The 12101-nt window shown below is 38.9% G+C and overlaps 9 non-coding genes across 9 annotated transcripts; all 9 read left to right on the top strand.

Moving 5' to 3' along the window:
* The first annotated feature begins 991 nt into the window (after nt 1-991).
* On the top strand, nt 992-1063 carry trnad-guc (transfer RNA aspartic acid (anticodon GUC)). Its single transcript has one exon. It is a non-coding gene; the product is annotated as a tRNA-Asp (tRNA).
* An 863-nt stretch (nt 1064-1926) lies between these two features.
* Nucleotides 1927-2000, top strand: trnan-guu (transfer RNA asparagine (anticodon GUU)). The gene has a single exon. It is a non-coding gene; the product is annotated as a tRNA-Asn (tRNA).
* Nucleotides 2001-3535: 1535 nt separating this feature from the next.
* Nucleotides 3536-3607, top strand: trnad-guc (transfer RNA aspartic acid (anticodon GUC)). The gene has a single exon. It is a non-coding gene; the product is annotated as a tRNA-Asp (tRNA).
* Nucleotides 3608-4470: 863 nt separating this feature from the next.
* trnan-guu (transfer RNA asparagine (anticodon GUU)) lies at nt 4471-4544 on the top strand. Its single transcript has one exon. It is a non-coding gene; the product is annotated as a tRNA-Asn (tRNA).
* A 1525-nt stretch (nt 4545-6069) lies between these two features.
* trnad-guc (transfer RNA aspartic acid (anticodon GUC)) lies at nt 6070-6141 on the top strand. The gene has a single exon. It is a non-coding gene; the product is annotated as a tRNA-Asp (tRNA).
* An 863-nt stretch (nt 6142-7004) lies between these two features.
* On the top strand, nt 7005-7078 carry trnan-guu (transfer RNA asparagine (anticodon GUU)). The gene has a single exon. It is a non-coding gene; the product is annotated as a tRNA-Asn (tRNA).
* A 1545-nt stretch (nt 7079-8623) lies between these two features.
* Nucleotides 8624-8695, top strand: trnad-guc (transfer RNA aspartic acid (anticodon GUC)). The gene has a single exon. It is a non-coding gene; the product is annotated as a tRNA-Asp (tRNA).
* An 863-nt stretch (nt 8696-9558) lies between these two features.
* trnan-guu (transfer RNA asparagine (anticodon GUU)) lies at nt 9559-9632 on the top strand. Its single transcript has one exon. It is a non-coding gene; the product is annotated as a tRNA-Asn (tRNA).
* Nucleotides 9633-11169: 1537 nt separating this feature from the next.
* On the top strand, nt 11170-11241 carry trnad-guc (transfer RNA aspartic acid (anticodon GUC)). The gene has a single exon. It is a non-coding gene; the product is annotated as a tRNA-Asp (tRNA).
* The last annotated feature ends 860 nt before the right edge of the window (nt 11242-12101 follow it).

Raw genomic sequence — 12101 nt, 5'->3', positions numbered from 1 at the left:
AGGCATTCACCTGGAATGCCTTTCAATTAACAGGTGTGCCTTGTTAGAAGTTAATTTGTGTAATTTCTTTCCTTCGTAATGCGTTTCAGCCAATCAGTTGTGTTGTGACAAGGTAGGGTTGGAATACAGAAGATAGCCCTATTTGGTAAAAGACCAAGTCAATATTATGGCAAGAACAGCTCAAATGAGCAAAGAGAAACGACGGTACAAATGAATGTATTTTGTCTCGTTGTTTAAAGTGTGCGCAGGACTTGTTTGTAGACAAATGTTGCTATCGTGTTTATTAGGGATGGGCATTTGAAATGATTTCACTAATCGGGATAATATGACATTATTTCTGCTATCAGGATAGTGGACATTCAAAAAACGCAGATAAAAATAACACTTGACAAGTCAGAATACCACAACGGAAAGGCTGCAATTCTCCAGTAGTTTTTGGCTAGCAGCAACGGTGAAAGAGAAGTCTGATTTTCACCATGATTGATGGATTCTGTTTGAAATGACTTTTCTGGAGAGTGTTTTGCATTGCTCTGGGTCAGGTGTTGTGGAGCCTTGGCTATGTACTCGACAGTAATTGCTATTTGAAGTGTAGAAAATAGGTTGTCAGAGTTGACTGGAGGACTAAATGCGCTAGCGCAATGCACCGTCATCAAAACAAAAATCAACAGTTCAACTGTTGTTTTATTAAATAAAGATTTTCAATTGTCACGGTATATCCCTGTATGTAATAATGTCTCAATGATCATTTAATTTAGAAAAAACGTTTTCATTGTTAAAATAGGCCCACCCCACAAAAAAAGGTCAAGAAAAATGAACACGCACACAAGTAATGGAATACTGAGGTCCGTTCGGATATTTGAATATTCAAACAACCGTGATCGTCTGTTGTGTGTGTAGGCGTGTCTAAATGTGTACTTATGTTGACAACGAAGAGGATGCTGTTGCCCTAACGGAACTGATCTGCATAGGTAGAATTCCAGGACACACTCAGTCCTCGTTAGTATAGTGGTCAGTATCCCCGCCTGTCACGCGGGAGACCGGGGTTCAATTCCCCGACGGGGAGGAAATAATTTTTTCCCCCTCTTACTTCTTTCTGCCTGTGAGAGAAGCCTCATTGTAAAATCACGTTCAGTACTTGTCTTTACTCCACTATAGCTACTCTACAGTGTCATTTAACCCACTTGTAAAAGGGATGGTGGTGGCAAAGGTCTGTTGTTTTATTACTGTAGATCTTGACCGTTCTGTTTTGAAAATATAAATGTCACTCAAAGGACCATATCATTGTTATCCATCTGGCTAAGGGACCTTCAATTAACAATCTATAATAGATTACCACAGTATGAGTCATAATACCCATAAAACCTAGCAGTCAAACATGAAAATGGTTACAATCGTTTTTCGACCATACATTTTTCCCAAAGGGGATTTTGGTAACACTTCAAATTAGGTGGGTGATTTGCGTAAGCTTGCCCCGGCGTGACATTTTTATAACCGTGTAAATTTCTCCCAGACAAGGTGACTTTCATGAATATATTCACTTGTATTTACCCAGCCCAAAATGAAATAGAGGCGTCACTACAGACACCCTGGTTTGAATCCAGACTCTATCACAACTGGCTGTGATTTGTGAGTCCCATAGGGCGGCGCACAATTGGCCCAGCGTCGTCCGGGTTTGGCCGGTGTAGGCCTTCATTGGTTTTGATAGCATTTAAAGATAAACGATATCTTTAAGATAAACCATGTAGTATATACGTCTGTTCAGATCTGGATGTTACCCCTCTGTTTTGCCATACAATTATGACTGAAAGCTGAATATTTGCCTGTCTGGATAAGATAGTAGAATTTTTGCAACCATGTAACGGCGGAGTGATTTCCATCAAATGAACGGGGTCCTTGTTCCACGTGTGTCCACTGCCTAGCAGCTTAGTCTCTGTGGTGCAATTGGTTAGCGCGTTAGACTGTTAATCTAAAGGTTGGTGGTTCAAGCCCACCCAGGGACGAGTGTTTTCTAGTTGTTGAGCGCCGTGATGTAAGAAGACATTCCTGTAGTGTAAGTAAATTTGATTCCATGTGTGACTGACTCGTCCTGTATTCTGTTTTTAGACGTGATTGGTGAGTTGTTGAATGTAAAAGACGAGGAGTATGATATTTTACATCCTTGTAAAATGGCCTGTGATCATCAGTTGCTGAATAGCTTCACCATATATCTAAACTCCATATCGAATTATATATATATATATATATATATATATATATATATATATATATATATATATATATATATACATACACACATACAGTACCAGTCAATAGTTTGGACACACCTCCTCATTCAAGGGTTTTTCTTTATTTTGACTATTTTCTACATTGTAGAATAATAGTGAAGACATAAAAACTATGAAATAACACATATGGAATCATGTAGTAACCAAAAAAGTGTTAAACAAATCAACATTTTTTTATATTTGAGATTCTTCAAAGTAGCCACCCTTTGCCTTGATGACAGCTTTGCACACTCTTGGCATTCTCTCAACCAGCTTCATGAGGCATTCACCTGGAATGCCTTTCAATTAACAGGTGTGCCTTGTTAGAAGTTAATTTGTGTAATTTCTTTCCTTCGTAATGCGTTTCAGCCAATCAGTTGTGTTGTGACAAGGTAGGGTTGGAATACAGAAGATAGCCCTATTTGGTAAAAGACCAAGTCAATATTATGGCAAGAACAGCTCAAATGAGCAAAGAGAAACGACGGTACAAATGAATGTATTTTGTCTCGTTGTTTAAAGTGTGCGCAGGACTTGTTTGTAGACAAATGTTGCTATCGTGTTTATTAGGGATGGGCATTTGAAATGATTTCACTAATCGGGATAATATGACATTATTTCTGCTATCAGGATAGTGGACATTCAAAAAACGCAGATAAAAATAACACTTGACAAGTCAGAATACCACAACGGAAAGGCTGCAATTCTCCAGTAGTTTTTGGCTAGCAGCAACGGTGAAAGAGAAGTCTGATTTTCACCATGATTGATGGATTCTGTTTGAAATGACTTTTCTGGAGAGTGTTTTGCATTGCTCTGGGTCAGGTGTTGTGGAGCCTTGGCTATGTACTCGACAGTAATTGCTATTTGAAGTGTAGAAAATAGGTTGTCAGAGTTGACTGGAGGACTAAATGCGCTAGCGCAATGCACCGTCATCAAAACAAAAATCAACAGTTCAACTGTTGTTTTATTAAATAAAGATTTTCAATTGTCACGGTATATCCCTGTATGTAATAATGTCTCAATGATCATTTAATTTAGAAAAAACGTTTTCATTGTTAAAATAGGCCCACCCCACAAAAAAAGGTCAAGAAAAATGAACACGCACACAAGTAATGGAATACTGAGGTCCGTTCGGATATTTGAATATTCAAACAACCGTGATCGTCTGTTGTGTGTGTAGGCGTGTCTAAATGTGTACTTATGTTGACAACGAAGAGGATGCTGTTGCCCTAACGGAACTGATCTGCATAGGTAGAATTCCAGGACACACTCAGTCCTCGTTAGTATAGTGGTCAGTATCCCCGCCTGTCACGCGGGAGACCGGGGTTCAATTCCCCGACGGGGAGGAAATAATTTTTTCCCCCTCTTACTTCTTTCTGCCTGTGAGAGAAGCCTCATTGTAAAATCACGTTCAGTACTTGTCTTTACTCCACTATAGCTACTCTACAGTGTCATTTAACCCACTTGTAAAAGGGATGGTGGTGGCAAAGGTCTGTTGTTTTATTACTGTAGATCTTGACCGTTCTGTTTTGAAAATATAAATGTCACTCAAAGGACCATATCATTGTTATCCATCTGGCTAAGGGACCTTCAATTAACAATCTATAATAGATTACCACAGTATGAGTCATAATACCCATAAAACCTAGCAGTCAAACATGAAAATGGTTACAATCGTTTTTCGACCATACATTTTTCCCAAAGGGGATTTTGGTAACACTTCAAATTAGGTGGGTGATTTGCGTAAGCTTGCCCCGGCGTGACATTTTTATAACCGTGTAAATTTCTCCCAGACAAGGTGACTTTCATGAATATATTCACTTGTATTTACCCAGCCCAAAATGAAATAGAGGCGTCACTACAGACACCCTGGTTTGAATCCAGACTCTATCACAACTGGCTGTGATTTGTGAGTCCCATAGGGCGGCGCACAATTGGCCCAGCGTCGTCCGGGTTTGGCCGGTGTAGGCCTTCATTGGTTTTGATAGCATTTAAAGATAAACGATATCTTTAAGATAAACCATGTAGTATATACGTCTGTTCAGATCTGGATGTTACCCCTCTGTTTTGCCATACAATTATGACTGAAAGCTGAATATTTGCCTGTCTGGATAAGATAGTAGAATTTTTGCAACCATGTAACGGCGGAGTGATTTCCATCAAATTAACGGGGTCCTTGTTCCACGTGTGTCCACTGCCTAGCAGCTTAGTCTCTGTGGTGCAATTGGTTAGCGCGTTAGACTGTTAATCTAAAGGTTGGTGGTTCAAGCCCACCCAGGGACGAGTGTTTTCTAGTTGTTGAGCGCCGTGATGTAAGAAGACATTCCTGTAGTCTAAGTAAATTTGATTCCATGTGTGACTGACTCGTCCTGTATTCTGTTTTTAGACGTGATTGGTGAGTTGTTGAATGTAAAAGACGAGGAGTATGATATTTTACATCCTTGTAAAATGGCCTGTGATCATCAGTTGCTGAATAGCTTCACCATATATCTAAACTCCATATCGAATTATATATATATATATATATATATATATATATATATATATATATATATATACATACACACATACAGTACCAGTCAATAGTTTGGACACACCTCCTCATTCAAGGGTTTTTCTTTATTTTGACTATTTTCTACATTGTAGAATAATAGTGAAGACATAAAAACTATGAAATAACACATATGGAATCATGTAGTAACCAAAAAAGTGTTAAACAAATCAACATTTTTTTATATTTGAGATTCTTCAAAGTAGCCACCCTTTGCCTTGATGACAGCTTTGCACACTCTTGGCATTCTCTCAACCAGCTTCATGAGGCATTCACCTGGAATGCCTTTCAATTAACAGGTGTGCCTTGTTAGAAGTTAATTTGTGTAATTTCTTTCCTTCGTAATGCGTTTCAGCCAATCAGTTGTGTTGTGACAAGGTAGGGTTGGAATACAGAAGATAGCCCTATTTGGTAAAAGACCAAGTCAATATTATGGCAAGAACAGCTCAAATGAGCAAAGAGAAACGACGGTACAAATGAATGTATTTTGTCTCGTTGTTTAAAGTGTGCGCAGGACTTGTTTGTAGACAAATGTTGCTATCGTGTTTATTAGGGATGGGCATTTGAAATGATTTCACTAATCGGGATAATATGACATTATTTCTGCTATCAGGATAGTGGACATTCAAAAAACGCAGATAAAAATAACACTTGACAAGTCAGAATACCACAACGGAAAGGCTGCAATTCTCCAGTAGTTTTTGGCTAGCAGCAACGGTGAAAGAGAAGTCTGATTTTCACCATGATTGATGGATTCTGTTTGAAATGACTTTTCTGGAGAGTGTTTTGCATTGCTCTGGGTCAGGTGTTGTGGAGCCTTGGCTATGTACTCGACAGTAATTGCTATTTGAAGTGTAGAAAATAGGTTGTCAGAGTTGACTGGAGGACTAAATGCGCTAGCGCAATGCACCGTCATCAAAACAAAAATCAACAGTTCAACTGTTGTTTTATTAAATAAAGATTTTCAATTGTCACGGTATATCCCTTTATGTAATAATGTCTCAATGATCATTTAATTTAGAAAAAACGTTTTCATTGTTAAAATAGGCCCACCCCACAAAAAAAGGTCAAGAAAAATGAACACGCACACAAGTAATGGAATACTGAGGTCCGTTCGGATATTTGAATATTCAAACAACCGTGATCGTCTGTTGTGTGTGTAGGCGTGTCTAAATGTGTACTTATGTTGACAACGAAGAGGATGCTGTTGCCCTAACGGAACTGATCTGCATAGGTAGAATTCCAGGACACACTCAGTCCTCGTTAGTATAGTGGTCAGTATCCCCGCCTGTCACGCGGGAGACCGGGGTTCAATTCCCCGACGGGGAGGAAATAATTTTTTCCCCCTCTTACTTCTTTCTGCCTGTGAGAGAAGCCTCATTGTAAAATCACGTTCAGTACTTGTCTTTACTCCACTATAGCTACTCTACAGTGTCATTTAACCCACTTGTAAAAGGGATGGTGGTGGCAAAGGTCTGTTGTTTTATTACTGTAGATCTTGACCGTTCTGTTTTGAAAATATAAATGTCACTCAAAGGACCATATCATTGTTATCCATCTGGCTAAGGGACCTTCAATTAACAATCTATAATAGATTACCACAGTATGAGTCATAATACCCATAAAACCTAGCAGTCAAACATGAAAATGGTTACAATCGTTTTTCGACCATACATTTTTCCCAAAGGGGATTTTGGTAACACTTCAAATTAGGTGGGTGATTTGCGTAAGCTTGCCCCGGCGTGACATTTTTATAACCGTGTAAATTTCTCCCAGACAAGGTGACTTTCATGAATATATTCACTTGTATTTACCCAGCCCAAAATGAAATAGAGGCGTCACTACAGACACCCTGGTTTGAATCCAGACTCTATCACAACTGGCTGTGATTTGTGAGTCCCATAGGGCGGCGCACAATTGGCCCAGCGTCGTCCGGGTTTGGCCGGTGTAGGCCTTCATTGGTTTTGATAGCATTTAAAGATAAAAGATATCTTTAAGATAAACCATGTAGTATATACGTCTGTTCAGATCTGGATGTTACCCCTCTGTTTTGCCATACAATTATGACTGAAAGCTGAATATTTGCCTGTCTGGATAAGATAGTAGAATTTTTGCAACCATGTAACGGCGGAGTGATTTCCATCAAATGAACGTGGTCCTTGTTCCACGTGTGTCCACTGCCTAGCAGCTTAGTCTCTGTGGTGCAATTGGTTAGCGCGTTAGACTGTTAATCTAAAGTTTGGTGGTTCAAGCCCACCCAGGGACGAGTGTTTTCTAGTTGTTGAGCGCCGTGATGTAAGAAGACATTCCTGTAGTCTAAGTAAATTTGATTCCATGTGTGACTGACTCGTCCTGTATTCTGTTTTTAGACGTGATTGGTGAGTTGTTGAATGTAAAAGACGAGGAGTATGATATTTTACATCCTTGTAAAATGGCCTGTGATCATCAGTTGCTGAATAGCTTCACCATATATCTAAACTCCATATCGAATTATATATATATATATATATATATATATATATATATATATATATATATATATATATATATATATATACATACATACACACATACAGTACCAGTCAATAGTTTGGACACACCTCCTCATTCAAGGGTTTTTCTTTATTTTGACTATTTTCTACATTGTAGAATAATAGTGAAGACATAAAAACTATGAAATAACACATATGGAATCATGTAGTAACCAAAAAAGTGTTAAACAAATCAACATTTTTTTATATTTGAGATTCTTCAAAGTAGCCACCCTTTGCCTTGATGACAGCTTTGCACACTCTTGGCATTCTCTCAACCAGCTTCATGAGGCATTCACCTGGAATGCCTTTCAATTAACAGGTGTGCCTTGTTAGAAGTTAATTTGTGTAATTTCTTTCCTTCGTAATGCGTTTCAGCCAATCAGTTGTGTTGTGACAAGGTAGGGTTGGAATACAGAAGATAGCCCTATTTGGTAAAAGACCAAGTCAATATTATGGCAAGAACAGCTCAAATGAGCAAAGAGAAACGACGGTACAAATGAATGTATTTTGTCTCGTTGTTTAAAGTGTGCGCAGGACTTGTTTGTAGACAAATGTTGCTATTGTGTTTATTAGGGATGGGCATTTGAAATGATTTCACTAATCGGGATAATATGACATTATTTCTGCTATCAGGATAGTGGACATTCAAAAAACGCAGATAAAAATAACACTTGACAAGTCAGAATACCACAACGGAAAGGCTGCAATTCTCCAGTAGTTTTTGGCTAGCAGCAACGGTGAAAGAGAAGTCTGATTTTCACCATGATTGATGGATTCTGTTTGAAATGACTTTTCTGGAGAGTGTTTTGCATTGCTCTGGGTCAGGTGTTGTGGAGCCTTGGCTATGTACTCGACAGTAATTGCTATTTGAAGTGTAGAAAATAGGTTGTCAGAGTTGACTGGAGGACTAAATGCGCTAGCGCAATGCACCGTCATCAAAACAAAAATCAACAGTTCAACTGTTGTTTTATTAAATAAAGATTTTCAATTGTCACGGTATATCCCTGTATGTAATAATGTCTCAATGATCATTTAATTTAGAAAAAACGTTTTCATTGTTAAAATAGGCCCACCCCACAAAAAAAGGTCAAGAAAAATGAACACGCACACAAGTAATGGAATACTGAGGTCCGTTCGGATATTTGAATATTCAAACAACCGTGATCGTCTGTTGTGTGTGTAGGCGTGTCTAAATGTGTACTTATGTTGACAACGAAGAGGATGCTGTTGCCCTAACGGAACTGATCTGCATAGGTAGAATTCCAGGACACACTCAGTCCTCGTTAGTATAGTGGTCAGTATCCCCGCCTGTCACGCGGGAGACCGGGGTTCAATTCCCCGATGGGGAGGAAATAATTTTTTCCCCCTCTTACTTCTTTCTGCCTGTGAGAGAAGCCTCATTGTAAAATCACGTTCAGTACTTGTCTTTACTCCACTATAGCTACTCTACAGTGTCATTTAACCCACTTGTAAAAGGGATGGTGGTGGCAAAGGTCTGTTGTTTTATTACTGTAGATCTTGACCGTTCTGTTTTGAAAATATAAATGTCACTCAAAGGACCATATCATTGTTATCCATCTGGCTAAGGGACCTTCAATTAACAATCTATAATAGATTACCACAGTATGAGTCATAATACCCATAAAACCTAGCAGTCAAACATGAAAATGGTTACAATCGTTTTTCGACCATACATTTTTCCCAAAGGGGATTTTGGTAACACTTCAAATTAGGTGGGTGATTTGCGTAAGCTTGCCCCGGCGTGACATTTTTATAACCGTGTAAATTTCTCCCAGACAAGGTGACTTTCATGAATATATTCACTTGTATTTACCCAGCCCAAAATGAAATAGAGGCGTCACTACAGACACCCTGGTTTGAATCCAGACTCTATCACAACTGGCTGTGATTTGTGAGTCCCATAGGGCGGCGCACAATTGGCCCAGCGTCGTCCGGGTTTGGCCGGTGTAGGCCTTCATTGGTTTTGATAGCATTTAAAGATAAAAGATATCTTTAAGATAAACCATGTAGTATATACGTCTGTTCAGATCTGGATGTTACCCCTCTGTTTTGCCATACAATTATGACTGAAAGCTGAATATTTGCCTGTCTGGATAAGATAGTAGAATTTTTGCAACCATGTAACGGCGGAGTGATTTCCATCAAATGAACGTGGTCCTTGTTCCACGTGTGTCCACTGCCTAGCAGCTTAGTCTCTGTGGCGCAATTGGTTAGCGCGTTAGACTGTTAATCTAAAGGTTGGTGGTTCAAGCCCACCCAGGGACGAGTGTTTTCTAGTTGTTGAGCGCCGTGATGTAAGAAGACATTCCTGTAGTGTAAGTAAATTTGATTCCATGTGTGACTGACTCGTCCTGTATTCTGTTTTTAGACGTGATTGGTGAGTTGTTGAATGTAAAAGACGAGGAGTATGATATTTTACATCCTTGTAAAATGGCCTGTGATCATCAGTTGCTGAATAGCTTCACCATATATCTAAACTCCATATCGAATTATATATATATATATATATATATATATATATATATATATATATATATATATATATATACATACATACACACATACAGTACCAGTCAATAGTTTGGACACACCTCCTCATTCAAGGGTTTTTCTTTATTTTGACTATTTTCTACATTGTAGAATAATAGTGAAGACATAAAAACTATGAAATAACACATATGGAATCATGTAGTAACCAAAAAAGTGTTAAACAAATCAACATTTTTTTATATTTGAGATTCTTCAAAGTAGCCACCCTTTGCCTTGATGACAGCTTTGCACACTCTTGGCATTCTCTCAACCAGCTTCATGAGGCATTCACCTGGAATGCCTTTCAATTAACAGGTGTGCCTTGTTAGAAGTTAATTTGTGTAATTTCTTTCCTTCGTAATGCGTTTCAGCCAATCAGTTGTGTTGTGACAAGGTAGGGTTGGAATACAGAAGATAGCCCTATTTGGTAAAAGACCAAGTCAATATTATGGCAAGAACAGCTCAAATGAGCAAAGAGAAACGACGGTACAAATGAATGTATTTTGTCTCGTTGTTTAAAGTGTGCGCAGGACTTGTTTGTAGACAAATGTTGCTATTGTGTTTATTAGGGATGGGCATTTGAAATGATTTCACTAATCGGGATAATATGACATTATTTCTGCTATCAGGATAGTGGACATTCAAAAAACGCAGATAAAAATAACACTTGACAAGTCAGAATACCACAACGGAAAGGCTGCAATTCTCCAGTAGTTTTTGGCTAGCAGCAACGGTGAAAGAGAAGTCTGATTTTCACCATGATTGATGGATTCTGTTTGAAATGACTTTTCTGGAGAGTGTTTTGCATTGCTCTGGGTCAGGTGTTGTGGAGCCTTGGCTATGTACTCGACAGTAATTGCTATTTGAAGTGTAGAAAATAGGTTGTCAGAGTTGACTGGAGGACTAAATGCGCTAGCGCAATGCACCGTCATCAAAACAAAAATCAACAGTTCAACTGTTGTTTTATTAAATAAAGATTTTCAATTGTCACGGTATATCCCTGTATGTAATAATGTCTCAATGATCATTTAATTTAGAAAAAACGTTTTCATTGTTAAAATAGGCCCACCCCACAAAAAAAGGTCAAGAAAAATGAACACGCACACAAGTAATGGAATACTGAGGTCCGTTCGGATATTTGAATATTCAAACAACCGTGATCGTCTGTTGTGTGTGTAGGCGTGTCTAAATGTGTACTTATGTTGACAACGAAGAGGATGCTGTTGCCCTAACGGAACTGATCTGCATAGGTAGAATTCCAGGACACACTCAGTCCTCGTTAGTATAGTGGTCAGTATCCCCGCCTGTCACGCGGGAGACCGGGGTTCAATTCCCCGATGGGGAGGAAATAATTTTTTCCCCCTCTTACTTCTTTCTGCCTGTGAGAGAAGCCTCATTGTAAAATCACGTTCAGTACTTGTCTTTACTCCACTATAGCTACTCTACAGTGTCATTTAACCCACTTGTAAAAGGGATGGTGGTGGCAAAGGTCTGTTGTTTTATTACTGTAGATCTTGACCGTTCTGTTTTGAAAATATAAATGTCACTCAAAGGACCATATCATTGTTATCCATCTGGCTAAGGGACCTTCAATTAACAATCTATAATAGATTACCACAGTATGAGTCATAATACCCATAAAACCTAGCAGTCAAACATGAAAATGGTTACAATCGTTTTTCGACCATACATTTTTCCCAAAGGGGATTTTGGTAACACTTCAAATTAGGTGGGTGATTTGCGTAAGCTTGCCCCGGCGTGACATTTTTATAACCGTGTAAATTTCTCCCAGACAAGGTGACTTTCATGAATATATTCACTTGTATTTACCCAGCCCAAAATGAAATAGAGGCGTCACTACAGACACCCTGGTTTGAATCCAGACTCTATCACAACTGGCTGTGATTTGTGAGTCCCATAGGGCGGCGCACAATTGGCCCAGCGTCGTCCGGGTTTGGCCGGTGTAGGCCTTCATTGGTTTTGATAGCATTTAAAGATAAAAGATATCTTTAAGATAAACCATGTAGTATATACGTCTGTTCAGATCTGGATGTTACCCCTCTGTTTTGCCATACAATTATGACTGAAAGCTGAATATTTGCCTGTCTGGATAAGATAGTAGAATTTTTGCAACCATGTAACGGCGGAGTGATTTCCATCAAATGAACGTGGTCCTTGTTCCACGTGTGTCCACTGCCTAGCAGC

This window comes from Salvelinus alpinus, chromosome 31, assembly GCF_045679555.1.
Source record: "Salvelinus alpinus chromosome 31, SLU_Salpinus.1, whole genome shotgun sequence".
NCBI classification, from domain to species: domain Eukaryota; kingdom Metazoa; phylum Chordata; class Actinopteri; order Salmoniformes; family Salmonidae; genus Salvelinus; species Salvelinus alpinus.
This window is presented reverse-complemented; position numbering and strand designations above follow the sequence as displayed.